The sequence below is a fragment of the Pinus tabuliformis genome, chromosome 2_2, assembly GCF_031772625.1.
Source record: "Pinus tabuliformis cultivar Carrire ecotype Pingquan chromosome 2_2, CPIR1, whole genome shotgun sequence".
NCBI classification, from domain to species: Eukaryota; Viridiplantae; Streptophyta; class Pinopsida; order Pinales; family Pinaceae; genus Pinus; species Pinus tabuliformis.
The window spans coordinates 1,154,512,289-1,154,530,841 of NC_142300.1; positions in this window are offsets into that span (position 1 = coordinate 1,154,512,289).

The following is an 18,553-nucleotide window of genomic DNA, read 5'->3' on the forward strand; positions in this document are numbered from 1 at the left end:
GAATTACAAAGATCAAAATCCGAAGATTAAAACTTGAAAAACAAAGGCTGTGATTAAGACAGAGCATAGGTCACCTATTAATTAATCTCCGTAAGCTCAAATAGAAGGCCGAAATTTTTTCTTAAGTTTATACGAATTTCACTTGGTATGAAAGGTCTTTACAACACTATAACATAAAAGGTCTCTAAGACATTGTGGAATGTGAAGCCTCTTTCGAACCATGGTACGAGAAACTTTTGTGAAATAATGGCAGTGCAATATGCGAGTTTCTTGAAAAACTTTTCTAGGGCATCTTGTGGACAAGTTTGGACAAGAATTCATGTGAAAGATTGTTGGTGAAGAGGCAGTTTGGCAGTGCGTACTTCTGACTTTATATCTTTGCAACATGGATAAAATCCTATGGCATTCATTTGAGATTCATGTGAACCAACTATGACAATCAGGATATCTCAGATCAAATATTGGGGGGACCACATGAGTCAAAGAACTAAAGTATCAAGAAATCCGAAGTTTGTACTATATCATGCCTCATCACTATTCAAAGTGACATTCAAATTTGTGACCAATCTGAGCATCTCTATGACAGATCAGTAGAAAGCATCCGAATCTTATGAAAGTTTGAGAAAGATAAGAAGGTTAAGACCACGTGTGACATCCGAATTTGTAACTAGACTGAGCATGGAAGGTATGTCGTTGAAGGAATCGATGATGACACCAAATAACCATTTTCCAAGATCCGAACTGTACAAGGCATCCAAAATTTCTGTGTAGTCAAGTCTAGGAATAGATAAAAATGAATTTCTCTGAGAATCTAAGATTCCATTCTATGGCAGCTTGAGCAAAGCTTTATGGCACTATATGTATTTATAAGGCACTGTGATTATACGTGAGGTCTTGAGTTTGTGCGCAGGTCAACTTGTTGTGGTATATAATCTATGGAAGAGACCAAAACCATTAGAGGCCGAGACATTGCAAACTCTCTGGAGATTGTAACAAGATATCTGAAGGTTTATAAAGTTTATATCTGAGACACAAGTATGAGAAGCAACTATGCCACCAAAACTTACACTTGACACAATGAAGCCGACTTGTTTAATTTTGAAGTCTGAAAAATATAATTAAAAGATACTAAAGGTAGAGGAGAGACTAAACTTCCTCTATAGACGATGTATATGCAAACTATGTGAACCAAGACAAACGACATTGCCAACAACTCAAAGAAATCTATGTGGTTCGATCGCTGAGAGTCTAAGTAATCTCTATTGGAGAAAGATGACACAAGTCAACTGAAGAAAAAGTTAAAAGATCATATCGACAATGATCTAATGATCTCTTGAAAACAGTAATGCATCATAAAAGGGTTTATGTAGGTATATTTTAGAGATCATTGATATGTCAACATTTGAAGTCTTTCCTTGCATATAAAGACTAGTTTTTTATGATCAAGGAATGAAATCTCATGCATAAAAGGCTGTTCAGTAGCATTTCTATGGTTTTTGTAACTAATTTTTAATATGCTTGTAGAATTTTCAATTCTTAAATGATAGATTTTGAAGACTTTGAGAGTCTAGAGGTTGTAAATCCTAGCAAATGTTTGAACTAGAAAACCCTAGGAACAAAACCCTAGCTAATCATTTCTGTTGTAAAAAGAAGATCTAGCACTTGAAAATGGCCAAATTGACATCATGCTAATATGAGAACAAGGTTGGTGAACAAGTCTAAGATTAAGAGAGATGACTTTCTCAAAAGATAAGTACTCTACATCTCCTTTCCTTGACTATTATTGTTGCTATTTTGTCTATGCACTTTGCTTTTTGCACTATCATAGTCTTCTAATAGAGTTGGCAGGTCAAATCAAGAACTATCTAAGCTTTGTTAACAGATGGAAGAATTGAAATATCGTAGCAAAGCACAATTTTTCTCTTCTAAATCTTAATAGATGAAGAAAGCAGTTTGAAGTATGCATCAAAGAAGTCAATTTGATCGCTGCATGAAAGCAAGACTTAATAAAAGAAGAATTTCTCTTACCTCAACTCGAAAGAGGGAGCTGTAAGATCTCGGATGGATACAACATTACTTGAGCTGATTTAATTAGATTAAAGGACACACCAATTGAGTTGGCAGTGTTGATGATGAATACAGATACTATAGATGGTTAAATCTAGTTGGAAGTTGGTATGATTTCTTGATAGGGCAAAAAGAAATTTTTTGTGAAGGCTTGTGCAATCAACTATGAAGAAATTTGGCTCCATAAGGTGTTTGATGAATTGCTTGATGACATGTTGGATTTGATTATGATATTAATTAAAGTTGCATGAAGATTGTTAGAGAACCAATAAGGTCGAGGTGCTTTATGATTCGAGAGTACGATGCAGATAGGAGCCGAGAAGCTACAACAGATCTCCAAGGAAGAACATGTAGTGATGAATTGATGAAGTTCTTTTTCATGGAATTTTTTAGACAAGCTTAGGCTTGTGGATACCTCCTCCCTGGTTGAGTGGGAGTGAGGATCTCCCCCCTGGTTGAGAGGGAGTAGGGTTGACACCTTGTTCTTCATGTGCCATGTATTATGGCCAAAACTAACATTCGTAAGCCCAATGCACAAACACTGGTAGGGATAACAGTGGATTGGATAAGCATCAGGGACGTACATTCTTGAGTTATGTATTGTGGTTGACTATGATTAACTTCCCAAGTTGGATGCATGGACTTGGTAAAGAATGGTCTGAAGGATGTACTTTTCCTTGGATTAGGAAATGGTCTTGTGAGGTCATACCTTGGGAACACCCGGGTGGGGTATGTGCCTTGAGAGGTGGTGGTGTCCAAATTTATGCCTCCCAACATTGTGCTCTGCTCTAGTGGAGAGATAGAGCATACTTGTCAAGGCCTTGGTATTTTGACAATGCTGGCTATTATGATGTAAATCATCATTGATGCTTTTCAATCTAGATCCTTTCTTATATGAATATTTCAACTTGAGATTTTCCTATTGATTCATTATGAATACCTCTCTAGTTAAGAGAGAGAGTTGAAAAGGTAGCTATTGTCGGTCTTCATAATGTAATGTAATTTTATCATTGATATATATATCATATTCGTTATTATTTTTATTTTTATTTTGGTCAAAGCATGTTCTTCATGCTTATAGAGTTAAAAAGAAATTATTTTGAGTCAAAGAAAATCTACTTGAGTCATATCCCATTTGGAAATTTGTAATAAAAATAATCTTATATTGAGTCAAATTCCACGAAAATTGTCAAGTCGGCCGTCCTTGGGAACAAATCGACCTGGGCATCCAAGAGCCACCTATTCGACCTCCTATATATATAAGGTAGTTCGATATATTTGGAGTATCAATTAAGCACATACAAGAAGCAATTTTCTAAACCAACAAAGGAGAAAAGAAACCAAATTAAAGAAGAGAAGAGGCAAGTCTACACAAGAAGAATTATGTGACTAAAGACGAGTTTTTTGTGCTAATGCAGGCCTAAAATTTTAGGGGGTCGAAATTTCAGGAAGTTTACTAGTTTGAACTATGTTGACTTTGCATGTGGAGATGAAAATTTAGGAGGGCTTGGAACTTCCCCTAGTGATTATAAGTAATAACAACAAAACTTAGTGGCATGCGAGTCAATTTTGCTACATGCCTTCTAGTGAGAGCGAAATGAGAAGATTTCCTCGTGAACTAGACATGTTGCTTTGATTAAACACTTCTTGAGTTAACCATAATGTTGTCATATTTGATATTAAATGCTTGATGTTGCAGTTGTCTAAGATCTTTGATGAATCAAGCATTGGGCAACAACGAGGCGACATTGAGTCATGCCTTACCTTGTTGAGATCTTTGATGAATCATGCATTGGGCAACAATGAGGTGAGGTTGAGTCATGCCTTACCTTGTTGAGGCTCAAGTTGATAGTAGAGGTATGCACCTCACCCTCACTTGCATTACTCCCATGACATTGCATTATATCACTCAGTGGGAAAAGAAGATTGTTATAATATCAAACAACATAGATTTGGGGAAAAATGAGTAATTAAATTTTAAAATATTAATATAAGATTTTAAGGATGTGATGTGGATATAGATTAAATCGTATTGACGCTGTTATAATATTGAAAATTCTACAATAAATAAAAATACAACACAAATTAAATAATTAAAATTAAAATAGAGATGAATGTTTTTTTATTAGAAGTACCAAAATAATTATAGTATTAAAAATTATTACAAAATCAAGTGGTTGAAAGAATTATGGAAAGCATGTTAAGAAATCAATGTGGCAGTGATTTGAAAATTATGTAAGTAATTTAATTTTTTTAACTATAATTAATATTATTAAGCATTATGTTGTTTCAGATTAAGTGTTTAATTAATATTATTAAGCATTATATTGTTTCAAATTAAGTGGTTGAAAGCACGGTTAAAGACATGTTAAGACATCAATACAAAAGGGTTTGAAATTTATATAGGTATTTTATATTTCTAATAGTAAAATAATATTGGAGAATTATATGGGTATTTTGAAGGTGAGATGATTTGCTATTTTAATATAGCATGAGATTAATGTATAATTTAAATTAGAAAAAAGATGAATAATTTTTTATTAGCATAAGAAAAATAGATAGTATTACAAAAACTTTTGTTGCTTCAAATCAACTAATTAAAGGTATGTTAAAAAACAAGTACGATATGGTTCAAGATTTACAGAGGATATTAGTAATTAAGGGTATGTTAAGAAACAAGTATGATATAGTTCAAAAGTTATAGAGGATATTAGTATTTTGAAGGTGAAAATGATTTGGCCATCTAATGTGAGGTAGGAAGTAATATTGTGCAAATTGCATAACATATGTCACATTTACTTTTATTTAGAAAGAAACAAAACCATGTAAAAGCATAATTGCATTGAAACTCATAATATAGGCAAAATCACCTAGCATGCAATTGTATTTGCATAATACAATTATATTTGCATAATGTGATGATTGTATATACAACGAAAGTACATTTTCCCTTCCACACAAATACATGTACACTAATTGTAATTGGTGTGTTGAGCCCATCATATGTAAGTTGCATAGTTTTTGAGTTTGATAGCATGTGTTGTTCATGGCTAAATGCTTCAAAGCCTTGGCTATTGAGTGTGTTGAGGTGCTACCAATATGGCTTCACAATTGTATCTCAAGCCTATTTAGTATTGGTGCTTTTGTGGGTCTTGGTGATAAAGATTGTAGTATATGCTCAAAAGGGTTTTCCATTTGTACTAGGTGTTTCATAAGTTTTAAGATTTTGACATGCAACAAGGTAATATGCTAGAATGGGTCTGTTTCTTTTCGACTCAATAAGTTTCCCCCATTGATTTTTTTAATGGCTCCTAGTATACCTATCTTCATTGCACTTGTACTTAATTACATGCAAAGAAATTTGTCCAAACTTTATCTATAGTTAACCAGTGATTGTTTGGGAGATATTGTCAAATTTTGATAGCATATAACAATGGCATATCTTTGTTGTAGGGGCAATTTGTCTTTCCCTAAGCATGGGGCCATTTTCAATTGGATGATTACACTGTGTTGTACATTGTTTTAGTTAAAGTGTGTTAGAAAGCCTCAAAAGCATTGTGTTTAAGGCCAGATGCAAGCCTATACAAAGGCAAAATGTTTAGTTCAAACGCATTGTTACCTATTTGTTTGGTGAACATAACTGAGGGGTATAAATTTCATGTGATGACCTTTAAAGCATTTCCTCTATATGCTCAACAAAATTTTCTCCCACCTTATAGAGGTGGAAAATGATGTTGACCAAGATATCTCGATGCTCTAAAGAAGGCTCATTGTTCTAAAGTATTTAACAGGCAATCATGTATAACTTTTGTGGTCTTTTATGGTCATGTGGATTATTTAGAAAACAATTGTTATTAAATTTTCATCCACCTATCTTATTTATCTCAACAACTTTGATTTGAGTGACATTGTTGAATTTTCCCATCTATTTGTGTGCCATTGTTACACTAGAAAAGGCCTCCTCATCAGCTCAGAGGAGAAGACCAAATTGGAATGAAGTAAAACCCTAATTTACAGGGCTATTTTCCATGGTAACACACCCCACAAACTAATAGAATGTGTGCTAACGTGGTCTAGTGAACCAACAAATCGCGTTAACCTAGGCATGCATGTTTTTATCTTCAGAGTGATCACATTAACTGACTTTCATGAGCTCGTGAAGGAAAATCACGAGTTAACTGACTGTGACTCAGTGATTTACTCAAGGTTGACTCTAAAACACTAGAAAGAATATCCTTTAGACTCATCTTTAGAAGTTGCCTATCCTACAAAGGTTACCATGCAGGGAAAGAGCAATAAAGCGAAGGCAATTTTGGCTTTTGCCCAAAGAGAAATGGTGAAGGAAATGGAAAAAGTTAAGCCTCCCATTGCCCATATATTGGTGGCTAGGCCACTGTAATATGGATGAGAATTTTATGCTGCCAAGATACTGTAGAGAGAGAGAGAGAGAGAGAGAGAGAGAGAGAGAGAGAGAGAGAGAGAGAGAGAGAGCTAGGAGTTGAAGGAAGACTTGTGACATCATGGTTGTAATCTTCCTTCTCTATTTTAATAATATAGATCTATGATTGTTATGTCTATATCATGATTTGAATGTTTACATTTTATGTGTTATGATTCCATGATTTAGACTAACGCTTTGATACTAATGCATTCAATTTCTATATGTTGTTATATGTTAATATGTTGAATTGTTGAAGTTTATATATGTTGTGAAGATCACTTGTTGTCCTTCTTGGAGTTGGTTGAGGGTCCCTTCTCTGCTACACTAACTGCTCCAGTAGAGTTGTGCGAAGGATAAGCAGGTCAACACTCATCCTTGCTTTGTTAATTCTTATATGACATTTTCATGAATTGAATGTGTCTTGCTTGAATGGCTACAAGTCCCTTGATCTCCTTGCTTTAGGTTCCAGGAAACCTGAGAGGGTTTTCAGTGTATCCACCCGTGCATTAATTCCGACAACAACCATGTTTATATTAAGATACGAATTGGTAGTCATAGCACTAAATGAGTTATAATTTATGTAAAGTTTTTATATAACATGATATCAATAAACATTTATTTGATCATTGCCATTGTTATAAAGTATGATGATTCTCGATGGACTTATTTGATTTGAAGAGATTATATAAAATAACTTTGTTAAAAAAACAAAAATAATGAATACAAAGGTTAGAAATATTTTTAGAGGAATCCAAAAACCATTTAATGTAAGTTTGTCCCAAAATAATAAAATAAAAAACATAGATGATAGAGATAATTTATAAGTAATTCATGGTTGGTCCAATAAAAGATAAAATGATCAAAATTTGAAGCATCGACCAAAATTTGAGGGATGTGGCATTAATGCCAAAAAATGATAGAGTAGTCAAACTCTAAAGCATTGGACAAAAGTTTCAAGGATGTGACATGTATATAAATTAAGTGATATCAAAAGAGTGATCCTCTTTTGTAAGTTGTAACATTTGAGAGTTATGACATTCAAAAACCCCTCGATAGAAATGGAGATGACATAAATGAATAAATTAGGAAAGCGACAAATGTTTTCAATTACAAGGAACAAAATAATTCACATTGATGAACCTTTTGTTACTTCAAACCATTTAGTTGAAGGTGTGTTCAAGCAATGAATGTGATAGTGGCTCGAGATTTACAATGGATATTGCTATCCTTAAGATGAGAATGATTTAGTATTCTAACATGGCATGGGAGGAAATCCTAATAAATAAAATAACATAGATAAAACAAAAACACGTGAAAGCACAATTAATTGGCAACCCATAATACAGACAAAACTTACTAGTAAATTACAAATGTACATACATAATGTAATATATATGTAATAAGCTCTATGACTTAGTACATATGATAAAAGTCAATTGCCATTTTATGAAAATTCTTATTATGTTCATAATACAAACAAACAAACCTTCTTCGTAAACAATAAAGGTACAAATATAATATAATATAATATCTAATCTATGTGTAAAAGGCTTATGACTTAGTCAATACAACAAAGGCACACTTTTTTTGTAATGTCCAAGAGGTTCATGATTAATATTACAATCAAGTGGGCATGAACTGTGAACATGTCATCAAATAATGGAAGAAAAGGAATGAAGATGAAGAATGGATTTGGAATTTTTAGAAATTTCTATGATGGCTATGTATTTGGACACAATGACGCTATTGAAATTATATGTGGTGTTTGTGTGTGTCACCATTGCATGTAATAAGGTAATCATGACATGTGGGTTGCACAAGTTTAAATTTGTTGGCATGTGTTGTAAGTTGTGGTATTGATTAGATGCTTCAAATAGTTGGCTATTGGTGTGTCAATTTGCTATTAATGTGCTTAATGTGCTTGTAAAAGTGTGCCCCTCACTTGTTTGGCAATCACATTTTCGTGGGTCCTAGTGATAAAGAATTCTATAGTGCATAAAAGGGTTTTACACTTGCACCGAGTGTTTCATAGAACTAAATGGTTGCATGTTGAAAAGGTACCATGCGAGAAAGGGTCTACTCATTTTTATTCAAATTAATAGCCTTTGTTAATTTTGTAATGGTCCTTTGTGTACCTATCCTCATTTCACTTGCAAGGATGGAAAATTTGTCCAAATTTGGTCCATGGTGAACCACTTAGCATCTATAAGATATTGTCATATTTTTATATCATGAAACAATTACATGGCTTTGTTGCAAAGTAAATTGGTCTTTCCCTAAACTAAACCATTGTCAAATGGAGGATTATACTATGTTATAACTATTTTAGCAAATATGTGTTAGAAAGTGTCAATAACACTCATTTTAAGACAAGAAGCAAGCCTAAGCAAGGAAAAGTGTTTAGTTCAAATGGGTTATGACCAACTTGTTTGGTAAGCATAACTTGTTGAAAATGTAACTAGTGTTGGTATTCATAATGTAATGTAATTTTATCATTGATGTACTTACCATGTTTATTATTATTATTATTATTATTATGTTGGTCAAAACATGTTCTTCATGCTTATAGTAAAAAATAAATTATTTAGAGTCAGAAAATGTATTTGAGTCACGTCTTATTTTGACATTTGTAAGAAAAATAATTTTGAAATTTATATTGAGTCAAAGCCCACCAAAATTGTCAAGTCGTCCCTCCTTGGGAACAAGTCGGCCCAAGCCTCCAAGAGCCATTTATTCGACCTCATGGGCAGATATATATATACTGGGCAGATATATATATATATAAGGAAGGCAGTTTGACCTATTTGGAGTATCAATTAAGCACATGCGAGAACAATTTGCTGAACCAGCAAAGGAGAAAAGAAGTTGAATTAAAGAAGAGAAGAGGCAAGTCTACGCAAGAAGAATTCTATGAATGAAGACAAGTTTTCTGTGCTACTGCAGGCCTGAAATTTTAGGGGGCAGAATTTTTAGTGGCCAAAATTTCAGGAAGTTTACCCGTTTAACCTATGTTGACTTTGCATGTGGAGGTGACTTGGAGGAGGGTTAGACTTAGGGTTTTTGGTGGCAGTTCTGAGCTTGGTCTTGGTCTTGGATATCTCATTTTGATCTGATTTTATAAGAGAAAGATTGTTGTTGGGGTTTCCCCTTGTGGAGTTTTTCGCTGGCTTGGAGCCTAATTTCTAGTGTCTCTTGTGCATTATGTTTTCTATATTTTGCTAATATGTAATTGCTTGATGACATACCTAAATAAATAACTACTAAGAAAGCATAATAGTCACAAGTAATTACCATGATAAGAAATTCTATCATCTATCTGAATTTCAACCCTATGAAGATCCTTGTTATCTCACAATGAAGCCACCCCTGTAATTCAAAGAGATCCTGCCTGTGGATGTCTTTACGAAGCTGGATCTGAATTCTCTTGTGATTCAAGAAAGCAGTTTGAAGCTCTGTAATAATCTGCTCCTAGTCCGAATCCTTTGGTGACTTGAACGAAGTTCTGTAGCATTGACCAAACCTTGTGGTCACTTGACACATATCCGAGCTTTGTGATAAGAATTTGTTGCATAGATCTGAGTTTGAGATAGTGATCTGAAATCTATAGCATATACGGTATAGAGACAATGTTCTATCTCCATATATAAAGATGAATTACAAAGATCAAAATCCGAAGATTAAAACTTGAAAAACAAAGTCTGTGATTAAGACAGAGCATAGGTCACCTATTAATTAATCTCCGTAAGCTCAAATAGAAGGCCGAAATATTTTCTCAAGTTTATACGAATTTCACTTGGTATGAAAGGTCTCTACAACACTATAACATAAAAGGTCTCTAAGACATTGTGGAATGTGAAGGCTCTTTCGAACCATGGTACGAGTAACTTTTGTGAAATAATGGCAGTGCAATATGCGAGTTTCTTGAAATAGGGCATCTTGTGGACAAGTCTGGACAAGAATTCATGTGAAAGATTGTTGGTGAAGAGTCAATTTGGCAGTGCGTACCTCTGGCTTCATATCTTTGCAACATGGATAAAATCCTATGGCATTCCTTTGAGATTCATGTGAACCAACTATGACAATCAGGATATCTCAGATCAAATATTGGAGGGACTACATGAGTCAAAGAACTAAAATATCAAGAAATCCGAAGTTTGTACTATATCATGCCTCATCACTATTCAAAGTGACATTCAAATTTGTGACCAATCTGAGCATCTCTGTGACAGATCAGTAGAAAGCATCCGAATCTTATGAAAGTTTGAGAAAGATAAGAAGGTTAAGACCACGTGTGACATCCGAATTTGTAACTAGACTGAGCATGGAAGGCATGTCGTTGAAGGAATCAATGATGACACCAAATAACCATTTTCCAAGATCCAAACTATACAAGGCATCCAAAATTTCTGTGTAGTCAAGTCTAGGAATAGATAAAAATGAATTTCTCTGAGAATCTAAGATTCCATTCTATGGCAGCTTGAGCAAAGCTTTATGGCACTATATGTATTTATAAGGCACTGTGATTATACGTGAGGTCTTGAGTTTGTGCACAGGTCAACTTGTTGTGGTATATAATCTATGGAAGAGACCAAAACCATTAGAGGCCGAGACATTGCAAACTCTGTGGAGATTGTAACAAGATATCTGAAGGTTTATAAAGTTTATATCTGAGACACAAGTATGAGAAGCAACTATGCCACCAAAACTTACACTTGAAAGAAGGATGAATTACACAATGAAGCCGACTTGTTTAATTTTGAAGTCTGAAAAATATAATTAAAAGATACTAAAAGTTATGGAGAGACTAAACTTCCTCTATAGACGATGTATGTGCAAACTATGTGAACCAAGACAAACAACATTGCCAACAACTCAAAGAACTCTATGTGGTTCGGTGGCTGAGAGTCTAAGTAATCTCTATTGGAGAAAAATGACACATGTCAACTGAAGAAAAAGTCAAAAGATCATATCTCTACAAGGATGAATAAGGTAAGATGGAAAAAGGTATGTATAAACTGTCAATTTTAGTGCATATAATGCTAAGACATTCATCTAATGATATCTTGAAAACAGTAATGCATCATAAAAGGGTTTTATGTAGATATATTTTAGAGATCATTGATATGTCAACATTTGAAGTCTTTCCTTGCATATAAAGACTAGTTTTTTATGATCAAGGAATGAAATCTCATGAATAAAAGGCTGGTCAGTAGCATTTCTATGGTTTTTGTAACTAATCTTTAATATGCTTGTAGAATTTTCAATTCTTAAATGGTAGATTTTGAAGACTTTGAGAGTCTAGAGTTTGTAAATCCTAGCAAATGTTTGAACTAGAAAACCCTAGGAACAAAACCCTAGCTAATCATTTCTGTTGTAAAAAGAAGATCTAGCACTTGAAAATGGCAAAGTTGACATCATGCTAATGTGAGAACAAGGTTGGTGAACAAGTCTAAGATTAAGAGAGATGACTTTCTCAAAAGATAAGTACTATACATCTCCTTTCCTTGACTATTATTGTTGCTATTTTGTCTATGCACTTTGCTCTTTGCTCTATCATAGTCTTCTAATAGAGTTGGCAGGTCAAATCAAGAACTATCTAAGCTTTGTTAACAGATGGAAGAATTGAAAGATCATAGCAAAGCACACTTTTTTTCTTCTAAATCTTAATAGATGAAGAAAGCAGTTTGAAGTATGCATCAAAGAAGTCAATTCAATTGCTGCATGAAAGCAAGACTTAATAAAAGAAGAATTTCTCTTACCTCAACTGGAAAGAGGGAGCTGTAAGATCTTGGATGGATACAACATTACTTGAGCTGATTTAATTAGATTAAAGGACACACCAATTGAGTTGGCAGTGTTGATGATGAATATAGATACTATAGATGGTTAAATCTAGTTGGAAGTTGGTATGATTTCTTGATAGGGCAAGAAGAAATTTTTTGTGAAGGCTTGTACAATCAACTATGAAGAAATTTGGCTCCATAAGGTGTTTGATGAATTGCTTGATGACATGTTGGATTTGATTACGATATTAATTAAATTTGTATGAGGATTGTTAGAGAACCAATAAGGTCGAGGTGCTTTATGATTCGAGAGTATGATGCAGATAGGAGCCGAGAAGCTACAACAGATCTCCAAGGAAGAACATGTAGTGATGAATTTATGAAGTTCTTTTTCATAGAATTTTTTAGACAAACCTAGGCTTGTGGATACCTCCTCCCTAGTTGAGAGGGAGTGAGGATCCCCCCCTGGTTGAGAGGGAGTAGGGTTGACACCCTGTTCTTCATGTGCCATGTATTATGGCCAGAACTAACATTCGTAAGCCCAATGCACAAACACTGGTAGGGATAACAATGGATTGGATAAGCATTAGGGACATACATTCTTGAGTTATGTATTGTGGTTGACTATGATTAACTTCCTAAGTTGGATGCATGGACTTGGTAAAGAATGGTCTGAAGGATGTACTTTTCCTTGGATTAGGAAATGGTCCTGTGAGGTCATACCTTGGGAACACCTGGGTGGGGTATGTGCCTTGAGAGGCGGTGGTGTCCAAATTTATGCCTCTCAACATTGTGCTATGCTCTAGTGGAGAGATAGAGCATACTTGTCAAGGCCTTGGTATTTTGACAATGCTGGATATTATGATGTAAATCATCATTGATACTTTTCAATCTAGATCCTTTCTTATATGAATATTTCAACTTGAGATTTTCCTATTGATTCATTATGAATACCTCTCTAGTTAAGAGGGAGAGTTGAAAAGGTAGCTATTGTTGGTCTTCATAATGTAATGTAATTTTATCATTGATATATATATCATATTCATTATTATTTTTATTTTTATTTTGGTCAAAGCATGTTCTTCATGCTTATAGAGTTAAAAAGAAATTATTTTGAGTCAAAGAAAATCCACTTGAGTCATATCCCATTTGGAAATTTGTAAGAAAAATAATCTTATATTGAGTCAAACTCCACCAAAATTGTCAAGTCGACCGTCCTTGGGAACAAGTCGACCTGGGCATCAAAGAGCCACCTATTTGACCTCCTATATCTATATCTATATATATATATATATATATATATATATATATATATATAAGGTAGTTCGATACATTTGGAGTATCAATTAAGCACATACAAGAAGCAATTTTCTAAACCAACAAAGGAGAAAAGAAGCCAAATTAAAGAAGAGAAGAGGCAAGTCTACACAAGAAGAATTATGTGACTAAAGACGAGTTTTTTGTGCTAATGCAGGCCTAAAATTTTAGGGGGTCGCAATTTCAGTAAGTTTACTAGTTTGACCTATGTTGACTTTGCATGTGGAGATGACTTGGAGGAGGGTTGGACTTGGGGTTTTTGGTGGCAGTTCTGGTCTTGGTCTTGGTCTTGGATATCTCATTCTGATCTAATTCTATAAGAGAAGGATTGTTCTTAGGTATTCCCCCTTGTGGGGTTTTTCCCTGGCTTGGAGCCTAATTTATGGTGTCTCTTGTCTCTTGCGCATTATGTTCTCCATATTTGTCTAATGGGTACTTGTTTGATGATGTAGAAAAATAAGTAAATACTAAGAAAATAATGCATATCAGTCACATGTAACTACCATGATAAGAAATTATATCATTTATCTGAATTTCAACATAAATAAGGGGTATAAATTTCATATGAGGGCCTTTAAACCTTTTCCTTTGTATAACAAAACTTTGTCTCCAAACTTGTAATTGTGTGGAAAATAATTTTGATCATGGATGCACTTCTACTTAGGTGTTGTTTGCTACATGTTGTTGGACCTATCATTAAACACAAGTTTGCTCAATAAATAATCTTTCCATGTCAACTTCCTTCTATCTTGACACCAATGTCCCCATGGTTGTGGCACATGGTATGCCACATCTATTGATGTTGTAGGTTTGAAGTTGATATAAGTTTTGAATGAGCTACATTTGATAGAATTGTATTGAAATCTATTATAGTTGCATTATATTAATGCAAATCTACCATACTAACTTTGGAGGTGTTTATGGTTTTTGTACTATGTAGTGCAAACATATTGGTTCTATTAATCCCTTTAATTTGGCTATTAATTTGAGAATGGAAAGTTGTTGACATTTAAAGCTTTGTATTTGACATTTCCCAAAATGCTTTTCAGAGATTGCTAAGAAATTTATGAATATGTTTGATACAATGGATGAGGGATTTCTGGTGCAGGGTTCCCCAACACATATAACCATCCTTAGCCAAATGATGCCAGGTTTACCCAACATATACCCACAGTATGCATTTATCAACAATGCATCCACAACTGTCCTAGGTGTTTAACTCTACAATGGAGTCAAACCTTCAGACCTTAAATGGTCAAGTGGCCCTCTTATACAGTTCCTGTGTAACGGAACTTCAATCACCCCGTTGTAACCCTCTATCGGGACTATATTAATCCTTCAGAACCTTAGTTCAAGCCTTTAGCCGCAGATATACATATATAACCAGTCCTCTCAACCTTTGGTTAATATATATATTATCACTTAAATGCTTTATCACGCTTTTCCTTATAAAATCCATTTATAAAGGAGAAATACCCCAAACATGCATTCCTCCGCCTTTCATATGACTATCACACAAAACTCGAGGTTAAACCTCATCGCAATCGCTATCGGCAATCTTCCCCGGCCTTACCACATATGTGGTTCATCACCCCTCCTCCGACTCTGATATGACTATCGGAAGTCGTTAACATAACATTTAAGCCTTAAAAAGGCTCGGCCACACTTTAGCGCAATTACAAAGGAATTCCACTCTGAACCGCATACACTGGACTTCAAATTCTTTAGGGCCGCATCTATAAAACGTCGAGTCCGTCTCTTTAAGCGCTATTCTTCAGACCTCTGATCCACTCGAGCTCTGATCGCCGATTATCGCTATCGACGATATCGCATCGTCGTAATCGTTGTTTTTATTATCACTGCCCTTTGCACCTCCGACTGCCAATTGCGATTTAATCGTGACCCTTGATCTGGCCACGATCCAATGGTCCACGATTAATTGCTACTCGCTCTTCGCAAATCTCTAAGGCTCGTTCCAATCACTTTTGAAATGGTCCTTGCCGATGCGACAAAATCTAGACCATTAATATTAAGAGATCTAATGGTACCTATGCCTCACTCCTCGTTCCTCCATTCTTCCTTTTTCTTAGGAATTACGCTAAGTCTTGAGTATTTCCTCTGTGACATGGTTTCTTCAAAGGGTTCTGGACCTTTGTTATTTCACTGCGCACTATCTCTTATGAGCTTAGACTTGCACTCTCAACTTGCTATCTCTCCTGTGCTTCGCTTTGTTGTTTCGATTGGACTCAATGGCCCATTTCGATTCTTCTGAATCGATCTCTTGTCTCTCTCTGCGCGTTCCCCAGAACTCTGTCTATAACACCCTGTCATAGAGCCTACGAGTTCAAATACAAATCAACACTTAAAACACGCATTTCATACATTCTGACATAGTCAGGAAAAATCTGCATATATTAATGTAAAAGCACGGATTACACCCGAGACACCTCAGTCTCACATAGGCCGGATTCTCAACATTAGTGGCCTCTTCCTCCTTCTCGTAGGCTTACATATATTTATATAGAAACATTGGATCGGATCATTGAAGGGTCTGATCAATCCTCTAACAAAAGCCTAAAGCTCTCTGCATGCATACATATGTGGCAGATAAGTCTCCTTGAGACTTTATCCATTCCATCTTTTCCTCTGTTTTAAAACAGAAAAGTATTCTTATCAACTTCCCATTTAATGCCTAAAAGCTCTCTCTTGTTCCTAGAATAATGGAACTATTTAAGAATTGGATTTTAATTCTACCACTCATGTTCTCATTTATTTATTTTGAGAGCATTTACATATTCTCCCATTATCTAATTAAATCACACTTAAATGCCTAAATATTGCATTAACTTGATACTTAGGAAAACTATTTCCTAAAATGCATGACTGCCTATGTCTACTATTTACAATGATTTTCCTTGGCCTGAATGCTCCTGCATCAATTTCACAAATGCACTCATCTTGTGAAATATCTATATTTATTCTTGGCACATAGCGATAGTGTTACAATATGACACAAATATTGCCATTTTAGAGAACTTGTAAGAGATTCCAATTTCATAGTCCTATGGTCGATGTGGGATGTGTAGATGTGTGTACAATCCCTACTTGTAGTGTGTTGGCTTTGTTACAATGTAAACTAAATATATGTGAATATAATTCTTCTTGACATCATATAGATATGGTCGATACAAATATTTTCACAAAATAAGTCAATGTTGAAGTGATATGGTCTTGTAATAATACATTTCCCATATAAGTTTTTGTTTCGCTCAACAATCGAGTATGCACACTTATCTAAGGTAATAAATCAGATGATATTTGAGGTCTAGAATTGCAATTAGATTCAGTAAGTTGATGTCTTTGTAAATATGTGTACAACATGGATACATAGTATAAAGTTGCAACCAATTGCTTATGATGTGCTTACAAGTATATTGGACAATGAGGATTGCATTGATTGATGAATAGTGAAGGATACTAAATGAAATTGTTATAAAATGATCCATTTTTTAATATCACACAATATATTTTTCTTCATCTACAACGAGAGAAAATGCTTATTATTATAATGAATAATGTTGTTTTCTTGGGTCACTATGGGTGGAATTCCCCAGGGAAAAGTCGTCACAATCAAGAGAGGGAAAGTATAGGTTGGCCCAACACAAGGATATGTGCCCCTTGGGCACCTCATGACCACTATAAATACAAACTTGGCATCCATCATTTGGACACACATTTTTCAAATCACGTAATGATCCGAATTTAAACAGGACCACGACAAATTACATATATAGCCATAAATATAGAGATGCAACAAAAATAACACTTAATTTCATTAATATCAAATACTGAAGTATTACAAACATAATGGAAATAAGACTAGCTCGGGCGATGATGGCTTACCTCTGAGAAGAGATGTGGCGGCTACATGCCCCTGAAATGTCTTACAATGAGGCTCAGGCCTATTTATTATTGAGAAACAATGGAAAACCCTAAACATCCAAAAAACTTGCCCTAGGAGATGAAGTGCCAAACTATGGACCCCGTTTGGGTGAATTGGTACATCAACTCCCCGGGGTCGTAAATTTGACATACAATCTTCATTTGACGCGTACAATACCTCATTAGAAACATCTATTCGAGTGCAATGTAGGCCTCAAAATGACTCCGGAAGTTCAGGACCTGAAATTTTTTCAAAAATAGTAAATTACGATACAAATAAGGAAACTGAAAAATTGAAAGAAACAATGATAGGGGTCCAAGTGGAATAGGTGGGTGCCCACCAATATCCACCTAGATCATTCCTCTTCCCTTAGGAAATAACGGTTCCCATTGCATTGAGTTCCTCCATGAGATGATGAAACTTCTATTGAACTTGGTCCCTGGTGAGCCACTTGCCCTGGTGAAGGAGTTGGCATGCTTTGACAAATCGATATAGTTGGATCCTTTGCTTTCGGGTGTTCTTGATGTGCGTGGCCATGATCCGATCAATTATGGCTTGCTCCATGCAGTCTGGATTTAACTTTGTAGGTGTGAGTTGTTCTGCAATGTCTAATGTGTCCAACAATGGTGGGAAGTATGGTTGAAGGCGGTCCACATTGAACATTGGGTGCAGGCCAAGGAATGGGGGAATGCTGAGCTCAAATGCATTATCTCCCAAAACCTTTGTAAATGTGTAAGAACCATATCAGAGTGGTCCGAGTTTTTGATAGGCTCTGGTGAGACGTTCCTTCTGCAAATGCAACCATATTTTGTCACCCACTTGAAACTTGTGTGGCACCCAATGTTGATCATGTCGCTGCTTGTACTTGGCATTTTATTTTTCCAGAATGTCATGGACTTGCTGGTGGATGTGTTGGATGTGCTCAATGAAGTTGTTTACCTTGTCAACTTCAAACTGGACATGAGCATAATCTACATGAGTAGCTGCAAATGTTATGGCCAC